This window comes from Dipodomys merriami, unplaced genomic scaffold (genome assembly GCF_024711535.1).
Source record: "Dipodomys merriami isolate MVZ:Mamm:240054 unplaced genomic scaffold, mDipMer1.0.p SCAF_2, whole genome shotgun sequence".
Lineage (NCBI taxonomy): Eukaryota > Metazoa > Chordata > Mammalia > Rodentia > Heteromyidae > Dipodomys > Dipodomys merriami.
The window spans coordinates 113,442,655-113,461,179 of record NW_027203381.1 but is presented as its reverse complement, the minus strand read 5'-3'; the positions used below and the strand labels follow the sequence as shown (position 1 = coordinate 113,461,179).

The 18,525-nt window shown below is 43.1% G+C and overlaps 1 long non-coding RNA gene across 1 annotated transcript in view; it reads right to left on the bottom strand.

Annotated features, from left to right (window-relative positions):
• LOC138831778 (uncharacterized) overlaps positions 1-18,064 on the bottom strand; it is a 49,791-nt gene extending 31,727 nt beyond the window's left edge. The window contains exons 1-2 of the long non-coding RNA XR_011373446.1: positions 18,017-18,064; positions 17,357-17,617 (exon numbers count right to left, since the gene is read on the bottom strand). This is a non-coding gene — a long non-coding RNA (uncharacterized lncRNA). The remainder of the gene's footprint in view (positions 1-17,356; positions 17,618-18,016) is intronic.
• Between the last annotated feature and the right edge of the window lie 461 nt (positions 18,065-18,525).

The following is an 18,525-nucleotide window of genomic DNA, read 5'->3' as shown; positions in this document are numbered from 1 at the left end:
ATCAAAACAATCTAATCCTAGGAAATATTGTATCATCCCTTCAGCAGATTTGCATTCATTAGCAGTTACCTCCCCAGCTCTACCTCCCCATCCTCAGACAGCCAAGAATCCTCGTCTCTATAGATTTGCTTTATTTGTTCTATTTCACATCCATGGGCCATATGCATTTGGGCCTTTTTTACACTCTGTACTATCCTATGGTGGACCAATCTCCAATGTGTGGGAACACCTGTCATTCTGCCCTAAGAATGGTGGCCATTGCTGTCCACCCAGCTGTAGAATGCAACTTGTTCCATTCTCTTCAAGGAAATCTCTCTATCCCTAAAGCCTCTTAGTCTTGCTAGCATTTTGCAAATAGGCTGCAACTAGGTGGTCAGCTGGTTGTCAACCATCTGGTAGGCAGGTCCAGTGGAGGAATCTCTGACCTCTTTTAGGAATGTCCTTGTACTTGTTATCTTTTGACTTGGAGCTTCAGCTAATCTGAAAAAAATGCTTTTGTCTTATTCCTTCATAAGACTAGGAGCACCTGGAAGACAAGAACTCTGCCATTTCCATGGTATTGCCTCCAACTCTCTTCTTGGGTGTTTTGTTGGTACAGGCTCCAAGTAGGAATTTCAGAGGAGACACCAATGGTGACCATCCAGCCTTAGGAAGAGGATGAAAAGTGTAAGAGTTTGATCTTGCAGTGATGACTCAAAAAGAAGGCTCTCAAAATTTCATATTATTCAGGATTGAAAGCTATTTTGCAAGGAAATCAGAAATCTCGCAGGTCAAAAACAAGTAGTTAACCTTCTGTATCTGTGGCTTCTACTTCTATGGATTCAACTAATTATACAATTTAAGTATTTAGAGCTGGGTTCTAGTGGCTCATGATTGTAATCCTAGCTACTCAGAAGGCTCAGATCTAAGGATCATAGTTCCAAACCAGCCTAGGCAGAAAAGCCCATGAGACTCTTATCTCCAATTAACTAGCAAAAAGGCCAAAAGCAGAACAGTGGCTCAAGTGATAGAGCACTAGCCTTGAACAACAAAAGCTCAGGGACAGTGCCCAGGCCCTGAGTTCAAGCCTCATGATCAGTATACACACACACACACACACACACACACACACACACACACACACACACAGAGTATTCAGAAAAATGTCACAACTGTACTGAATACATACTAACTTCCAAGCATACATAACAATACCATTTTACACATATTTACATGAAATTAGTTTTAAAGTACACTGTTTAGGAACTGAGACTTAGGTATCTATAGGGGTTCTTGGACAATTCATGTAATATAGCTAATCTTATGCAGACTTGCCATATCATGTTGAGAAGGTACAGCACAGGAATTAGGAGGCTTAAGGGGAAGAAAGGATTCCTCTCATTGAATCTAGGACCTTAAACTATTTTCTATATAATCTGATTCCTGAAAACCAATCAGTCATCAGCTACTTCTCTGGGATATTAGACAACATACCAGTCTCTGTTTTCCTGGACAAGAGAGGTACCCAGGTCTCACACAGGTAGAGAAGACATATTTATAAGCAAGATAAAGAACTCAGGATTTAGACATCATCACAACAAAGTGTCAAACTTCCATTTAAGTAACAGATGCTGGGAGATACTCAGAGCTGGGTCTCATGCCTCTGTACCAGGGTCTCTGTTTCATCCTAAACTATGGGGACTCCCTATCTAATTTGTCAAACAATTACTGACAATGGGTAGAAGTTCTGGTTAAGGCTTCCAAACCTGTCCCTCCTCCTATCACTAACCGCCTCTGTGGTGGAAGTGGTCCAGAACCATGAGATCCTCTTCCTTCTAACATTAATGTAGCCTCCAATGGCCTAATTGAGTTGTTACCTCACTCAGCAAGTGGGATCATACATGAAAGCTATGTCAATACTATCACCTCCCAACCTCTTATCTGGTCAACCACCTATTTTAGATGTCTGTCTCCTCACAATCACTTTCTTGAAGCCTTGAGCCCCAGGTCCTCAGAGTGTATTTGGAGATAAGGTGTGTAAGGAGGTGATGAATTAAAGAAAAGTCTTTAGGGTGGGCCCTCATCCAATATAACTGAGATCATTACAAGAGATTTGGATGCAAACAATGCATGTACAAACACACACACAAGCACACATACACACACACACACACACACACACACACACACACACACACACACACACACACATACACACAGAAGAAAGATCATATGAAGACAGAAGAAGGTGGAACAAGCTGGGAGCAGAGGCCTCAGAAAGAACCTGCCCTGCTACACCTGGATGGTCTGTGATACTTGGTTATGGCGGACATGGCAAACTCATGCAATGCCCTCTCTGCCCCCACATAAAGATCCACACATTGTCCTTTTTAGAATGTGCTTACAGCCTTCAAATTCCCCCCTTTCCCTTTGTAGTAGATTTAAAATACTTAATATAAAATATATATCCTTTCTTCCAAGCCTGCCCTTCACTATTGTCAACTCCTGCTTTTTTATCCTGCCCTAGGAACATCTCCAACCCAGAACTCAACAACAACACTAATGTTGTTGTAAGGTGAATCCTGGTGGTGAGATACAGAGAAGTCACCACTTAAAAGGACAAATTATGAGTCTTTGTTCGAGAGCCAGAGGACTGCTGGTGGACTCCGATCTCAAAGACCAGCAGCCCCAAATGCAGCTAGCACAAAGCTTATATAGGCTAAGACCACATAAGGTGTGAGGAATCAAACCCCCAACAAAAGTGTTATACATGAGCCAAGCAAACCAGATGAGGACACTTAAACATAGTAGAAAAAGCAAACAACTAGGAAAATAAATAGGGGAAATCAAGGGCCAATTATCTAGGGGAAGCTAGACTTAGTCTTCTTACTTCAATGTCACCATGTTACCTTGACTATCTACTGTTAACTACGTCTGGGAATCAACCCCCGTCCCCTGCACTTCCCTTGACTTTTAAGACTCCATTCAAATTTCACCATCCTATAAAGTCTTCCCTGTACCCCCATGAGAAAGTTTGTCCCCTATCCTTTATGTTCCTGTATTACCTATTTGGGTTGTGATTGCTTGAGAGGTGTTTTGCTCATTAATGGAATCATAATATTATGCAATTACATAGACTACTATGTAATTCTAACTATACAGTTAGAAATACTTGTTGAATGGCTAGAAGCCCTAAGTTCCAATGGAACAGTATAGTTATCCTTCAGTGATACAGAGTGGGATTGGCTCTCATATTTCTCAAGGACACCAAAGTTTCTTTATGGCAATCAACCCAGCATCACCCAGTTACAAGATTATCCCGTGCCTTTCTCAGAAGTTTGAACACAGCCCAAACTGCTTCAACACAAATCCAGAATTCTGAACCCCTCTCATTATGTAATTTCACTTCCATAGGCTTTCTCCTAAAATGTTGATAACATACTACCTTCAAGCATACATAATTCTAATAACTAATATTAGTTTAAACATACATTAGAGTGAAAGGGAAATATAATCCATCCGCCACTGAAGCATTTCATTTCAAGATATAGCTGTTGCTTTTCTCTACTTGTAAGCAGGTAAACCTATTGTGTCAACAAAGAAATACTTGGTGAACTGAAATTTTCTCACCCCTGTTACTGACATTTCAGTAAGGTTGCCCAACCCATCCTCCCACATGCTGTGTGAAGGAGTCTGAGAGCTGCAGAAATTGTGGGGCACAGACCTGAGTGCCTACTTCCTCTTGTGTCAAGTTGCTGAGAGACAAGTGAAAGAGTGTTCCTGGATGCCCATAGGAAAATATCACCACCAGGATTTGGAGGAGGCAAACCCTGGAGATGCATGTACTCTACAGCTATACTCTGCAGCTTTGAGCCACATGTGGAAACTAAAAAAAAGTTAATGTGATCCTTCATCCATACTCGTCACTATTGAAGCACTTAGCAGCTGCTTGTGGCTAGTGGCTTTTGTAGACATGAAGAAAGGGAACAATTCCATCATGATAGAAAGTTTACTGGAAAATTCTAATCCATGACATAAATAATGTATATACAGAAGACCAGAATGTGATCATTTTAATTTTGAAATGAATGTTGGAGGAAAATATGAAGTGGATCTTGCTGACTACAGTAAGAACAAAATGGTCCTTTTCGGAAAGTAACATTTTTAGGTTCAATCGACACAAGTAAAAAAAGAAGAAGAGAGAAGAGGAAATATTAATCAGGTGGTTATCAGCACTGAAGGGTCTCCCTGCCAATCAAGGAGAGCCCATCATTCCTAAGGCAAATGAAAACCAGGGGCCAAAGGCCAACTTGTCCAAAGCCCTGCTGGAAGGTGGCAAACCCTTTTCTACCTGCAAAATGCTAGCGTATGTTCTGACAGGCATGAGGCTGGGCTATACAGGTATAGTCGCGTTGCCCCCAAAGTGCTAGCATCCACTCATGTGGATACCAAATCCATGGATACCCAAGTCCTTTGCACAAAATGTCATAGCACTTGCTTATAAATAAACGTACCCTCTACATACTTTAGATCACATCCAGATTACTTGAATACCCAATGCAAGATGAAGGCTATACAGTTGTTATACTATATTGTTCAATATGGATATTGGTTCCTGTTGTTATTGCTCAATCCAATGATGCAGAACCTTCAGACACAGAGGGCCAGCTGCATTTGTGTTTCCATTTAAAAGCCCTAATATAGACAGGCAGCAGTGGCTTATGCCTGTAATCCTAGCTACTTAGGAATCTGAGATCTTAGGATCATGGCTCAAAGATAGCCTCGGCAGGGAAGTCTGTGAGGCTCTTATCTACAATTAATCACCAAAAAGCCAGAAACAGAGGTGTAGCTCGAGTGGTACAACACTAGTCTTGAGCAAAAATGCTGAGGGACAGTGCAATAATTAATTGATTAACTAGTTAATTAAAAGACCTGATATGTAGAATGATATCACTTAAACAGTTCCTATCTTCTACCTTAAGACCACATTGGATCAATTATGAAGTATATTAGTTTTTCAAATCAATTTAAAAGGAGGAACAGGAGGCTACTGGTGGCTCACTCCTATACTCTGAGCTACTGAGGAGGCTGAGATCTGAGAATCTTAGTTCTGAGCCAGCCCCATGTAGATGAAGCCTTTAGCCTCATCTCTACTTAGCAAAAAGCCAGAATGGAGGTGTGGAGCCCAAGTGGTAGTTGTCAGTCAAGACCTTGAGTTCAAGACAGTACTGGTGTGTGCACACGCACGCACGCACACACACATACACACACACATACACACACACACACACACACACACACACACACACACACACAGAAAAGAGAAAAGAAGGAAGATTTATTGATTTGTTTTAGCTCATGGCTTCAGAGGGTTCAGTCCATGATCATCTCACTTCATTGATTTTATGGTGAGGCAGAACTTTGTGGTAGGAGTTGATGGCAGCCAGGAAGCAGAGAAAAAGGTAAGAGAGTACTAGAAACAGGATGCACACTTCAAAGTCAGATACAGTAACCTACTTCCTCCAATCAGGCCCTGCCTCTTATTTTTCACTAACTCTCATTAATGCCATCAAATCAAGAAATCATCAGTGGAGGAATCATTGATTGGATCAGAGCCATCATGATCCAATTACCTCCCAAGGGAATTCTCTGGCCTCCAAGCCTTTAAGCCTTCAGGGTACACTTCAAATTCCAACTGAGACATTTAGTCTTCTACAAGTGCACCAGTGCTGCACTTGTAGGGGCTGAGGTTACTCGCAGGTGAAAAAAAAAACTCATTGTACCTGCCTAATCCTGTTAGGACCAAAATTCAGGAATCTGTCAATCTAAGGAGAAGATGCAACCTGGGAAGGTAGCTCAGTGGTAGAGCACTTGCCTTGCATGCATGAGGCCCTGGGTTTGATTCCTCAGCACCACATAAGCAAAAAGAGAAAAGCCGGAAGTGGCACTGTGGCTCAAAGTGGTAGAGTGCTAGCCTTGAGCTAAAGAGCTGAGGGACAGTGCCCAGGCCCAGAGTTCAGGCCCCACAACTGGACCCCCCCCCCCAAAAAAAAGGAGAAGATGCTGTAGTGTTCAGATTTTAGCTAATGTCAGCAGATGGACACCCATGTATCCGCTTCTCTGCTTCCTTCCCTAGTTCCATGGGTTTTTCAAAGTTTGCTTTGCTTACTAAGATTCCAAGTCAGATGCCAGTGGGTCATGCCTATAGTTTTAGCTACTCAGGAGACTGAGACCTGAGGACCTCAGTTTGAAGCCAGTCCAGGGAAGAAAGTCTGAGAGCCTCTTATCTCTAGGTAACCTCTAAAATCTAGAAGAGGAGTTACAGCTCAAGCAGTAGAACCCCAAGCTTGAGCAAAAAAAGCTAAGGGATAGCACCCCAGGCACTAAGTTCAAACCCTACACAAAAAATTCCATTCTTGCCGGGCGCTGGTGGCTCACGCCTGTAATCCTAGCTACTCAGGAGGCTGAGATCTGAGGATCGCGGTTCAAAGCCAGCCCGGGCAAGAAAGACTGTGAGACTCCTATCTCCAATAAACCACCAGAAAACCGGAAGTGGCGCTGTAGCTCAAGTGGTAGAGCGCTCGCCTTGAGCTGAAGAGCTGAGGGACAGCGCCCAGGCCCAGAGTTCAAGCCCCACGACCGACAAAAAAAAAAAAAAAAATTCCATTCTTCCACCATCAAATAATAAGCAGCTAGTATGCTTTCTGTTGCCATTTTGATTTTTTAAGGCTTGCCTGTCATAATCCTGAAAGAGGAGTTCGACTTGTAAGGCTCTAAAAGAGATCTGAAGAAAATCAGCATGTCTGACTCCTCACTCCAGCTAACCTGTGAGGTGGACTTGCACAAGAACAGCATGTTTTAGAAAGGCTCTGGGGGCTGGGAAGGTGGCTCAGTGGTAGAGCGCTTGCCTTGTATGCCTGAGGCCCTGGGTTCAATTCCCCAGCACCACATAAGCAAAAAGAAAAAAGCCGGAAGTGGCACACAAAAAAAAAGAAGAGAAAGGCTCTGGAACTGGGCAGCCCCGCTTAGGTGAGTGTACGACACTGGCATCATCGCTGTCTTGTTTTTTTTGGAGATTCCAGCTCAGAGTCATCTGGAAGCCTGGGATTCTTAAGTCACTGCTCAGTCAGCCATGTCTCATCCAGCAGCTCTTCTGATTGGCAGGAGGATGGAAGCTGACTTTTGTTAGCAGTGAAATCAAGATGTAACTCCCTCTGCCTCTCACTCTAACCAGTTGAGGATCAACAGAGAGAGAGAGAGAGAGAGAGAGAGAGAGAGAGAGAGAGAGAGAGAGAGAGAGAGAGAGAGAGAGAGAGAGAGCAGCAGCAGGTTCAGGCACAGAAACTGAAATGCTGCACATCCAGTCTGTGCCAGGCACCTGCCTTCTCCCTCTCTCCCACCTGTCCCCCAGCACTATCACCACCCTCTTGCCAGAACAAGGAGTAGGAAAGTCTTTTCTACCCATAGCCAGGGCTGGTAAACCTGTGCACCCACTGAGGCCCAGAGCAAACAGTTAATAAGGCTGTGTGCCTAACACATATACAACACTTGCTGATGTAGATGTGCGCATATATACCAATTCTACAATACCTGCAACGAACACACATACATGCATGTGTGTATACATACATATGTATGCACATACACACATGCACACACACACACACATCTGCATGCTTGTGAAAGTTCAGCTATTACCAACATTGCTTTGCCTGTCTAAGCAGCCTGTGAATGAGAGGTAGAATCAGAGATGAAGCCCAGCTGACCCCAGCCCTAGAGCAGCTCCAGACAGGAAGGAAGGAGCCTAGGCTGAAACCTCTTCAGTATCTGCTCTCCCAGAGGCATTGAGAGTCAGCCAGAACTTAGGCAAAGGGTGGGCTGTTTTCCAAGTTAATCAGATATCCTGTGATATTACTATATCTCTCATTGAAAGATGTATCCTTTCTGCCAGGCATGGTGGCACACACCTATCATCCCACCTACTCTGGTGGCAGGTAGACGAGGATCATGGTGCTAAGTCAGCTCAGGCAAAGTTAATATGAGACCTTTTCTGGAAAACATACTAGAGCCAAAGTTCTGGGAGTGTGGCTGAAATGGTAGAGCATTTGCATGAAGGTGAGGCTTTCAGTTCAACTTCCAGTTTCACCAAAACAAACAAACAAACAAGATACCTATCTAATATACTATGATCTGTGATACTGTATGTATGGCATATGAAAGATATATAATATGTGTATGTGTGTGTGCATGTATGTATATGTATATGAACAGACCAATAAGAGAAGAAAGCAACAACCCCCTAACACAACCTATGTGTAGAAGCTGATCCTGCAGCCTGCCCCCCTGAGTTGTTTGAAATCACATTCACAAATGTGATGGCCACTGTAGCCTCTTTAGCTCCAGTGTTAAAAGTGCATGCAGGAACTCACCTCAAAGAAATCTGGAAGAAATATGGGCTGATAGAAACTGCAGGAATGTGATTTTATTCTTTTTAAGGTGGTGCTAATTGGCTAATAATATCGGGGTTTGGGCTGTGCTGCAGACAGTTGCAGGCTTCTGCAAACATGAGCTAATTAACCTGTACTCAGAGGTGGGTGCACGTTGGAATTGTTACCACTTCAGCTTGCAGACCCACTTATCTCTGTCACACCTCTTGTAGGCAACATGCCAAGCGATTGCTAAAAACACGCTGGGCTTAAAATACCTGCATTTAAACTAATCGTGCTGGGGATTTCTGAGGCTACCTTGTGCATTTGAATTAGGACTCTCCCTCCCTCTTCTAGCTCTTGGCTGCTATACCTTCTCCTAGACTAACACCCACTCAGATGTCTACCTCTGCTACAAAGTTTTCCTCCTTTGTGCTTGCTCCTAAATTGATTGTTCTCTATGGTTTACCCAAGACCAGATTTAATACTGAAAATCCTACCACCCAGTCCACTCCAGAGTCCTGGGCAGACCAGTAATTTGGTCAATCTGAGATTTTTATACCCTTCAGAATTTGTAATATGTATCTATAATGCTATATAAAAATACACTATACTAAGCCGGGCACAGGGGGCTCACATTTGTAATCTTAGCTACTCAGGAGGCTGAAATCTGAGGATGGCAGTTTGAAGCCAGCCCTGCAGGAAAGTCTATGAGAATCATATCTCCAATTAATCACAGAAAAAGCTGGAAATGACACTATGGCTCAAATGGTAGAATGCTTGCCTTGAGCAAAAGATGCTGTGGGATGTCCATAGTTCAAGCCCTAGGATTAACAATAACAAAAAAGCACTGCACTATCTAGGACTATGACCTAGTGATTCACTTGCTGAATTTGTCTCTAGATTGTGAACTGTTCAAGATTAAGATCCCTAGCCAGACTCTAGTGGCTCATAGGTGTAATCCTAGCTACTAAGAAGCTGAGACCTGAAGGACTGAAGCTCAAAACCAGCCATCCAGAAAAGACTGTGAGACTCCATCTCCAATTTACCAGCAAGAGGATGGGCTGAGGTATGGATCAAGTGGTAGATACCAGATGAGCAGTGGAAATGGAGTGAGAGTGCAGGCCCTGGGTTCAAGCTATAGTACGAGCAAAAGCCGGGAGTGAGGGGAAAACACAAGTAGGAGGTATTTTGACAGTCCGACATCTGAACCTCCTTTTATATTTGGGGAAATCTCTCCTTACAAATCTTGTCCAGCCACCTTCCCAGAACAAAAGCTTAAATGATCAGATATCTGGTGGCCCTGTCAACCTTACCATCAGGCCCAGGCATGGGATCTGAGGTCATGTTGCACTTTGCAAGTGAGGCACAGAAGCACAATTTTCCCACTCCTTCCTAGAAGTGGAAATTGTTGCAATCAGGCAGATTTTAGCCCAGCAGTTACAATGAAGCTAGCCATAGTGGTTAGAGTGAGACCGTAGTAGCCAGAAGACTGCGTGATTTGGATGACTCACAATAAAGTAGTCAGTTCTTCTGCCTTAACAAAAGCAGATGATCAAGCTGACTCTGGTTGTCCATGCCTGTAATCCAGCACTCAGGAGGAAGAAGCAGGAGGCTCAGGAGTTGTTTGCCATGGATTTTGATGCCAAGAGGTGATAAAAAAAAAAAAAAAAAAAAAAAGACCTTACCAAGACAAGCAAGTAGAAGAAGCAAGAAGTTTATAAACGCTCTACTAAGAGAAGTAGTAGATCACTGAGAACAAAGGAATGTTTCTGCTGATTGGGCAAGTTATTAATGCAAAGCAAATGTGCATCCCAGCATGAGAGTGGGCAGACAAGAGTGAATACTGCACGGAAGGTCCTAAGACCTCACATTTTTATTGGGGTCTGCAGAGATGGAGGTGGTCAGTCTTGGAAGACTGGGATCTGTGTCATCAACTCTTAGAGTCTGAGCTGTAGATTAGCAATTCCTCCCACAAGTTGGAGATAGGTGGCCTTGGATGGTAAGAAGACTGGGGTTGGTGTTTTCTGGGGGTTCCTATTGCATTTCACAAGCCATTCTCTTAGAGTCAGTTATCTAGGGTTTAGGTCCTTATGACAACCAAGCCACGAACCTCAACCATCAGGTCTCCTAACTCCCTGCCACACCCTTCCATCATTCTTCCTTCATGTGGACTGTTATAATTTTACAAGCGAGGAGTACCCTAGGAAACTCTCAAACTACTTCCTACTGAATAGGGGTGTTGGCCTTACTTATGGGTTCCCTTTTCTCCTAGTTGTCTTGTGAGGGTGGCATTAAGACTGAGGTGGTGGAATAGAAATCTACACCAGTCTGGTTTAGAGATTTTGGTGCTACTGGAAATTTAGTGCAGCTAATCAGCATCAATTCTTTTTCTAACATGAGAAGAACTCAGGCAAATTAGAAATACAGTAAAAGTGACAGGAAGGTTTATTCATCCAGAGATATGTAAGAGAAAGATTATGTGGCATAGGGGGGTGGGGGGAGGCTGGGAAGGGAGGTGAAGGGTAAACAAAGGAGGAGGCTGCAATGCTTGGTAAGAAATGTATGCATTATCCTGCCAATGTAATTGTAACCCCTCTGTACAGTATGTTCTCAAATAAAATAAAATTTAAAAAAAAAAAAGATTATGTGGCATAGATGATAGGAAGATAGCATCTCAGCCCATCTTCAGTTGTTTTTCTGCTGTCTTCAAAGATACAGACATTGCCCCTTGGATAAACAGGGAGAACAGGGAGCAGGTGTGAGAAGGTATACAGAGTTAAAACAGTCCAGGTTCTAGGCAGGTTCAGAGGTGGAGGCAGGTAGTTTCATAATTCATTGTCTTGGGACTGGTCAGATGAGGCCTTGTTACAATAAGAGCCATTTTCCCCTGGTAGGTGGTCCTAGGTCATTTCTAGATTCTAAGATGGATACAAAATGACTACAAGAGAAAATGGCTCAGGAGGATTTTTAATAATTGTTCAAAATCATTTGGCACATGGTGAGACAGACAAATATGTTTTCTTCCTGTTCTAGTCTATATGCCTATGTTGATTTTTTTTAATACCAGTACCAGGGCCCCATGCTGTTGGAAAGAAAAGTCAGTAAGGGTCTTTATTCAAGACAAAGCATCTGATCTCAGGTGGAAAGTTACCAAGAGCTGGCTTGTACAATGACTCAACAGTTTGTTGATATGATGACTGCAAAGTTCAAGCAGGTAGAAAGTCCTTAGGAAAACAGGACATTAGAAGTGGTGAACTAGCAGAGGGAAAGGCAGACCATGAGGAAATGAGAAAGCAAGTAAAAGCTGTGTACATGCCAGGCAGCACGTATCCAAAATGCCTTCCTGCAACAAGAGAACACAGTGCTCTCACTCTGCTTGTTCACTCACAGTTAGTACTCTATCACTTGAGCTGTGCCTCCAGCACATACTTGGATTTTATCTCTATTTGCTTCTTTCCACTTGAGAACAATCCTTTCCTTTAAGACAAAACTTTGTTTTACCATGAAAAAGCTTTTTTTCCTCCTATTGATCATGGGCCTGGAACTCAGGGCCTGGGTGCTGTCCCTGAGCTCTTTTGCTCAAGGCTAGAGCTCTACCACTTTGAGCCACAGCTCCATTTCCAGTTCTCTGGTGGTTAACTGGAGTAAGAGTCTCACAGATTTTCCTACCCAGGCTGGCTTCCAATAGTGATCCTCAGATCTCAGCTTTCTAAGTAACTAGAATTATAGGCATGAGTCTCTGGTGTCTGGCTTGTAAAAGCCTTTTAATCAAGAGAAAGTCCTAGTGGTTGTAAATTTCCTATACCTTATCATGCCCTATCAAATCCATCAACTTTCATTGTAACCCTGACACAACCCTTCTGTGACATGCTTTTGTCACCAGATTTAGGATGACTAAGTTGACCTCGGTCTTTGCGTCTGGCATGAGAAGAATTCAGGCAAGACAAAAACATAGGTAAAGGTGACAGGAAAGTTTGTTGAAAAAGAAATATGATAGAGAAAGAGAGCATGTGGAATAGAATGGCATGGAGGGACAGTACTTCAGCTCATCTAAGTCATCTTCCACTGTCTTCAGGGTTACGAGACTGGCCTTGGATTAAATATGAAGAAATGGAGTCCCTGAAGACTTTCTGATTGATGGGTCTCCTTTCTGTTTCCTATAAGGTTGTGTGTCCTGTCCTTATTTACTAATTCTTTCATCCTTGGTTTTTCTTTGGAGGTGGTCCTGAAGCTTGAGCTTTTGTACTTGAGACTAATGTTCTACCACTTTGAGCCACAGCTCCATTTTGAGCTTTCCTAACCAGTCTGGCTTTGAACAGCAATCCTCAGATTTCGGCCTCCTCATTAGCTGGGATTACAGGCGTGAGCACTGGAGCAGGCTTTCTTTTGCCCTTCCTACTTCCTCATTCTTTTCTATCTCCCACCCCATTTTGCTGAACACCGGGTTTTGGTTTATCAGCTTATCCTTTAGTTTGCAAATGGCCCAGCTCTCAGTTACCTGATTGCTCAATTTCTTACTAACGCTCATTAGTTTTAGCCTCCCTGTCTTGTCCTTACCTGCCTTTGTCTATTTTGGTCCATTTTGTCCATTGCTTTTGGTACAAAACTTTCTTTACATACAAAAAATCTTTTTTATACAAAAAAAAGAAGTTCTCTCCTTTGTAACCTCTTTATGTCTCCTCATTTCTTTTTACCAGTTCCTTTTTCACCTTGTCATCTGTCCACATATAGCTGCACATATTATGTAACTTCTGCAACTGCTTGAATTTTTAAAAGTCCTTCACATATTTCTTTCTTTGAGTCTTACTTGAGTCTACCAGCTACAGAATAATATATACCACTAGGACTAAGAAAACAAAACTTCCAAAGACTTTGAGCTGCAAAACGATCTCAGTACAAGCAAGAGAAGGCACATGGAGAAAAAAAGAAAATGACAACAACCCAGAGAGCTCAAAGAATTGTACACATTAACCCCACAGTTACAGTTTAGGATACAAAAGCTAATTAGATAGGTAATTTTTATCTTTATAAACCCAGGATGGGTAAGCCTCCACACGTTTTGTAAGTTTTACAGAATGAGTAACATTGAAAAGGTGATTTCCCCCAGATGGATTAGAGAACTGATCTCATCTTTTGCTACATCCTTTAGTGTAGTGGAACAGAAGAGAGGTGAGGATCATCTAGAATGTTCTGAAAATCTAGAGGCTCTTAAAATTGGGCCAAACCTATCCAGTACCGCTCCTGGAAGCCCAGACCCTGTGAGAGGGACATGAAGTCCAGGACATAGGGGAACTGGGGCCACTTGGAGGAAATACAACAGAAAATGTTGACTTGGAAGTTGGTACCATAATTAAGGGTGCTGTTTAGAGGCCAGACTTCCTGATCTGGCAGCCTGAAGACCAGCCAAGCCACATAACAAAGAAAAACCAGGCATTTCTTTTTAAGAGTCTAAGGATGAAACTTTGCACAGTGCCAAGGAATGCAGTCCAGAAGGACGGCAGGGGGAACTGAGGTGGCTTGACCCATGCTGGCGGTGACCCAAAGTCTCATCAGGACACCCTGATGGAGCAAAAGGGCCTGAGTAACCCTCAAGGGACTGGGGTAAGCATTCTGACAGGGGTACCCCACGTGAGAAGAAAGGCCTCGGGAGAGGGCCTCCTCAAGGGACTGGAATGCCACCTCTAAAAGCAGAAGACATGGATTGCAGCTCCCAGAGTTGATTCCCAGGCGTGGGGCCAGGGTTGTGAGTTCCGACAGGGAAGAGGTAGAAAAGAGGGAAGATTCATCACCAGTGTCTTAGCATCTTCTAGGGGTAGACATAGCATCTTTGAGAAAAGCTAGAGGGGCTTCAAGGTGAAGGAAAAGTCACCCACAGCATACACAGATTCACCCAGAACAAGCTGCCACTGCTTATCATGCCCAGTTTTGGCTGTCAATTGTGCCCAAATACAGGAGTGAAAATACTGAAGATCCCCATGTGAAGGAGTAAGAGATTTAGGTGCTGTGCTTTAGTAAAAAAAAACAAACAAACAAACATAAAACTACAAAATAAGCTAGTAGGAGAAGAAGTTTGCAAGAGCACTGCTAAGAGAAGCAGCTGGCAGCCCAACACAAGGAGTGTAGCTGGCCCATTAACAGGAGAGTGGGAGAGGCTCATTAGTGCAAAGCAAAGCAAAAGTACACTTCTGGTGTTAGGGAGCAGGCAAGAAGGAGCACTGTGCTAAGATCCCAAAACCTAAAGTTTTTTATTGAGGTCTGCAGAGCCGGGAGTGATGAGTCTTGGAAAACTGGATTACAACCAGAAGCTGGTAATTCATACCCGTAATCTTAGCTACTCAGGAGGCTGAGATCTGAGGATCCTGGTTCAAAGCCAGCTTGAGCAGAAAAGTCTCCAATTAATCACCAAAAAGCCTGAAGTGGAGCTGTGGCTCAAGTGGTAGAGTGCTAGGAACAAAAGTTAAGGAACAGGGGCTGGGAAGTTGGCTCAGTGGTAGAGCGCATGCCTTGCATGCCAGAGGCCCTGGGTTCAATTCCTCAGCACCACATAAGCAAAAAGAAAAAAGCCAGAAGTGGCACTGTGGCTCAAGTGGTAGAGCACTAGCCTTGAGCTGAAGAGCTGAGGGACAGCGCCCATGCCCAGAGTTCAGACCCCCTGACTGGACCCAAAAAAACAAACAAACAAAAGTAAGGAACAATGCCCAGGCCATGCGTTCAAGTCTCAGGACAGGCAAAATAAATAATAAAAATAAAAATAATAAAGAACTTGGTTACCAGTAGGACAAATTCAATAGTGATACTCTCTAGACACTATGTTGGAAATGAACTTTACAACTTGGGGGAGGTGGAGATTTGGGAGGGGAAAAAGTGTGAGAAAATGCGGGAGGGAGTAACACTGTTCAAAAAGAAATGTACTCATTGCCTGACTTATGTAACTGTAACCCGGCTGTACATCACCTTTACGATGAAAGTTAAATTTAAAAAAAACTTGGTTACTGTCATCAACTCTCAAAGACTGGTTATCCACTCCTCCCACAAGCTGGGGTTGGGGGTGGCCTTGGATGGTCAGACTGGGGCTATTTTCTGTGGGCTCTAAAGGCAGCAGGTCAGCAATTTTTGATTGGCTGAATGGAAAAGTATTGTGAGACTCTTGGACTGTGGGTGGTGGCTTATGTTTGGTAGTAGGTCAAGAGCTTAGAAGGAACATGATTGGAAAATGAAAAACAAGGAGGTTTAAGAAGGAGCTATGTATGTAGCTGATCATCCAGAAAGTGCCTCAAGTTTATACTCACCACAAGACTTCAACTCACCATGGGAAAATGGAAGAAAACAAAACAAATCAGTGTATAAGATGAGTAGCCCTAGCCAGGTGCTGGTGGCTCACACCTATAATCCTAGTTACTCAGGAGGCTGAGATCTGAGGATCATGGTTCAAATCCAGCCTAGGCAGGAAAAGTCCATGAGACTCATCTCCAATAAACCACTCAGAAAACTGGAAGTGGTGCTGTGGCTCAAGTGATACAGTGCTTGCCTTGAGCTGAAGAGCTGAGGGACAGCGCCCAGGCCCAGAGTTCAAGCCCCATGACCCACAAAAGAAAAAGAAAGAAAGAAAGAAAGAAAGAAAGAAAGAAAGAAAGAAAGAAAGAAAGAAAGAAAGAAAGAAAGAAAGAAAGAAAGAAAGAAAGAGAGAGAGAGAGAGAGAAAGAGAGAAAGAGAGAAAGAGAGAAAGAGAGAAAGAAAGAGAGAGAGAAAGGGAGAGAGAGAGAGAAAGGAAGAAAGGAAAGAAAGAAGGAAGGAAAAGAAAGAAAAGAAAAGAAAAAAAAGATGAGTAGCCCTATATGTATGGATTAGCCTCCTTCCTGGCCACCCCAGTGATTTCTCAGTGGGATCATGTACAAACTTGCCATGCTGTCATTAGAATTCAAGACAATCAATAGAATCAAAGACATAGACTTCCCTTCATCAAGGCTAATCTGGATTCTTGTAAAGCTGAGATTCAGCATAAAACAACAATAACAAAAAACAACAATAACGGGCTGGGAAGGTAGCTTAGTGGTAGAGTGCATGCATGCCTTACAAGCATGAGGCCCTGGGTTCGATTCCTCAGCACCACATAAACAGAAAAAGCCGGAAGTGGCGCTGTGGCTCCAGTGGTAGAGCGCTAGCCTTGAGCTGAAGAGCTGAGGGACAGCGCCCAGGCCCAGAGTTCAGGCCTCATGACCGGCAAAAAAAAAAAAAAAAACCCCAATAACAAAAAATCCAGCATCTTTCATTCTTTGATAGTGTCTTTCCTGAAGGGACCAGCCTGCCCCCTGGTGGCAGAATGGCTTATTCAACCCTTCCATCACTGATGTAGACACTTACTCTGAACGTAAACTTCAGCATCTACCATTTTAGCTCAACATCACCAACTACCTATGAATTGCTTCTATCCAAAAGAAGACACGTAACAGAGAAGACACAAGTCTGTAGGTTTCTGTGTATAAGTCACTGGTGCTGCATTATACAACGTCCTCTAGAAATAGCGGGGAAAGCAGACAAGTCATACTGACTCTCAAGCCACAGGCCCTTTCTTTCTCAGGAGTCCAGATGTCTTTTGATTGTAGCCACAATAAATAGATTCTGCCCCCTCCAGGTTTCCTGAGGTTATACTGTGAGCACAGAGATCCCTATCAATTTCCCAAAGGAGATTTGGAATCCTCACCAACACAGGACTCTGGCAGTCTGCTCATAAGTTTAAAAGTCCCCAAGTGGACAAGTGCTAGGTCCAGGAAAATCCTGAGTCTCAGGTGAATCAGGACAGTTCGTCACCTAAGCAGTCAGCCGCAGTGAAATACAGAATGCCTGCAAGCTAAGGTCAACAGAGCGTTAAAATTATTTGCTGCCCTGAGTATTAGCACAAAAGTAGTTTTCTTTCTTTGTATGTACACACTGCATTTTCTCAGACCTACCTGAATGGTGAAGCAATTATAGTTCTTCTTTTTCAGAGCTTGAAAATATTCATGGAAGTCCTAGGGCCGCTTCCTTTCAGCTGACAGACTGAGGAGCGATGCATTCTCTTGTAGCATCTTCCATCCTCTTCTCTATTCATAAGTTTAGCTGATATCCTTGGCACCTTTTCTAGCATCTTTGCATGTTCTTGAAATCATGGACCTCAGACTGAATGCCAGGCACATTTACATGGAGTTTCACCTCTTAGTCTCATTATGTGCCTCAAGCAGTAAATGAAGCAAAACCATGTAAGCATCTTATCCAATTATTATAATTGCTTTTCAGACACACATACACACAGACAGACATGCTCGGTTAGTCAAGTGAATTAAATGCCTTCTGAAGGTCAAAAACAACATCTCTTTGGGTTGGGAGGCATGGAAAGACATGGAAATTGTCTTGTAAAATTGATAAGCTACCCTAACATTCTGGGAGGCATTGGAGAAATCATTTCACCAGTGTGGCTCTCCCTCCTTTCCCTTGTGAATAAAGAATGACATTCGTTCCCAAATTCTTTTCAAGCATTACATTCTGGGAAAAGACAGATAATCACTCAGGAAATATCTAAACCAGAGTATCTCAGTAATAGTACATCTGAATCCAAGTTGCCTATACTATACCTGTTTTTGCTACTCTCTTCTACTGCCCTTCCTTTCATATTCACCTATGGAGAAAGGAGAGAGACATTTTGGTCTTATGAAAACACTTCTAGTGGCTATGGTAATGACAGGGACAGGCCAAATACTGTTCTCTCCAAATAACAAGAACTGTGAATTGCTCCATTATATGACAAAAGGAAATCAAGGCATTAAAGTAGTTAAAGTGGCTGCTCAATTGAACTTAAGACAAAAAGAGGATTCTGCATTGTCCTGATGAGCCCAATGCAATCAAAGGGTGCTGTGAAGTTGAAGAGGGATGGGGGATAGCGGGTTGCCCAATGTGAGAAGAACCCCTGACACCATTGCTAACTGTCATCGTCTGCATCCTTGTTTGTTATAACAGAACACCCAGGAATGAGTCATTCATAAACAAGTTGATTTGGGCTCAAAGTTCTGGATGCTGGAAAGGCCAAGTGCAAAGTGCTGGCATCTGCTCAGTCTACAGTGAGGACCTCATCCGAATTCCTAGC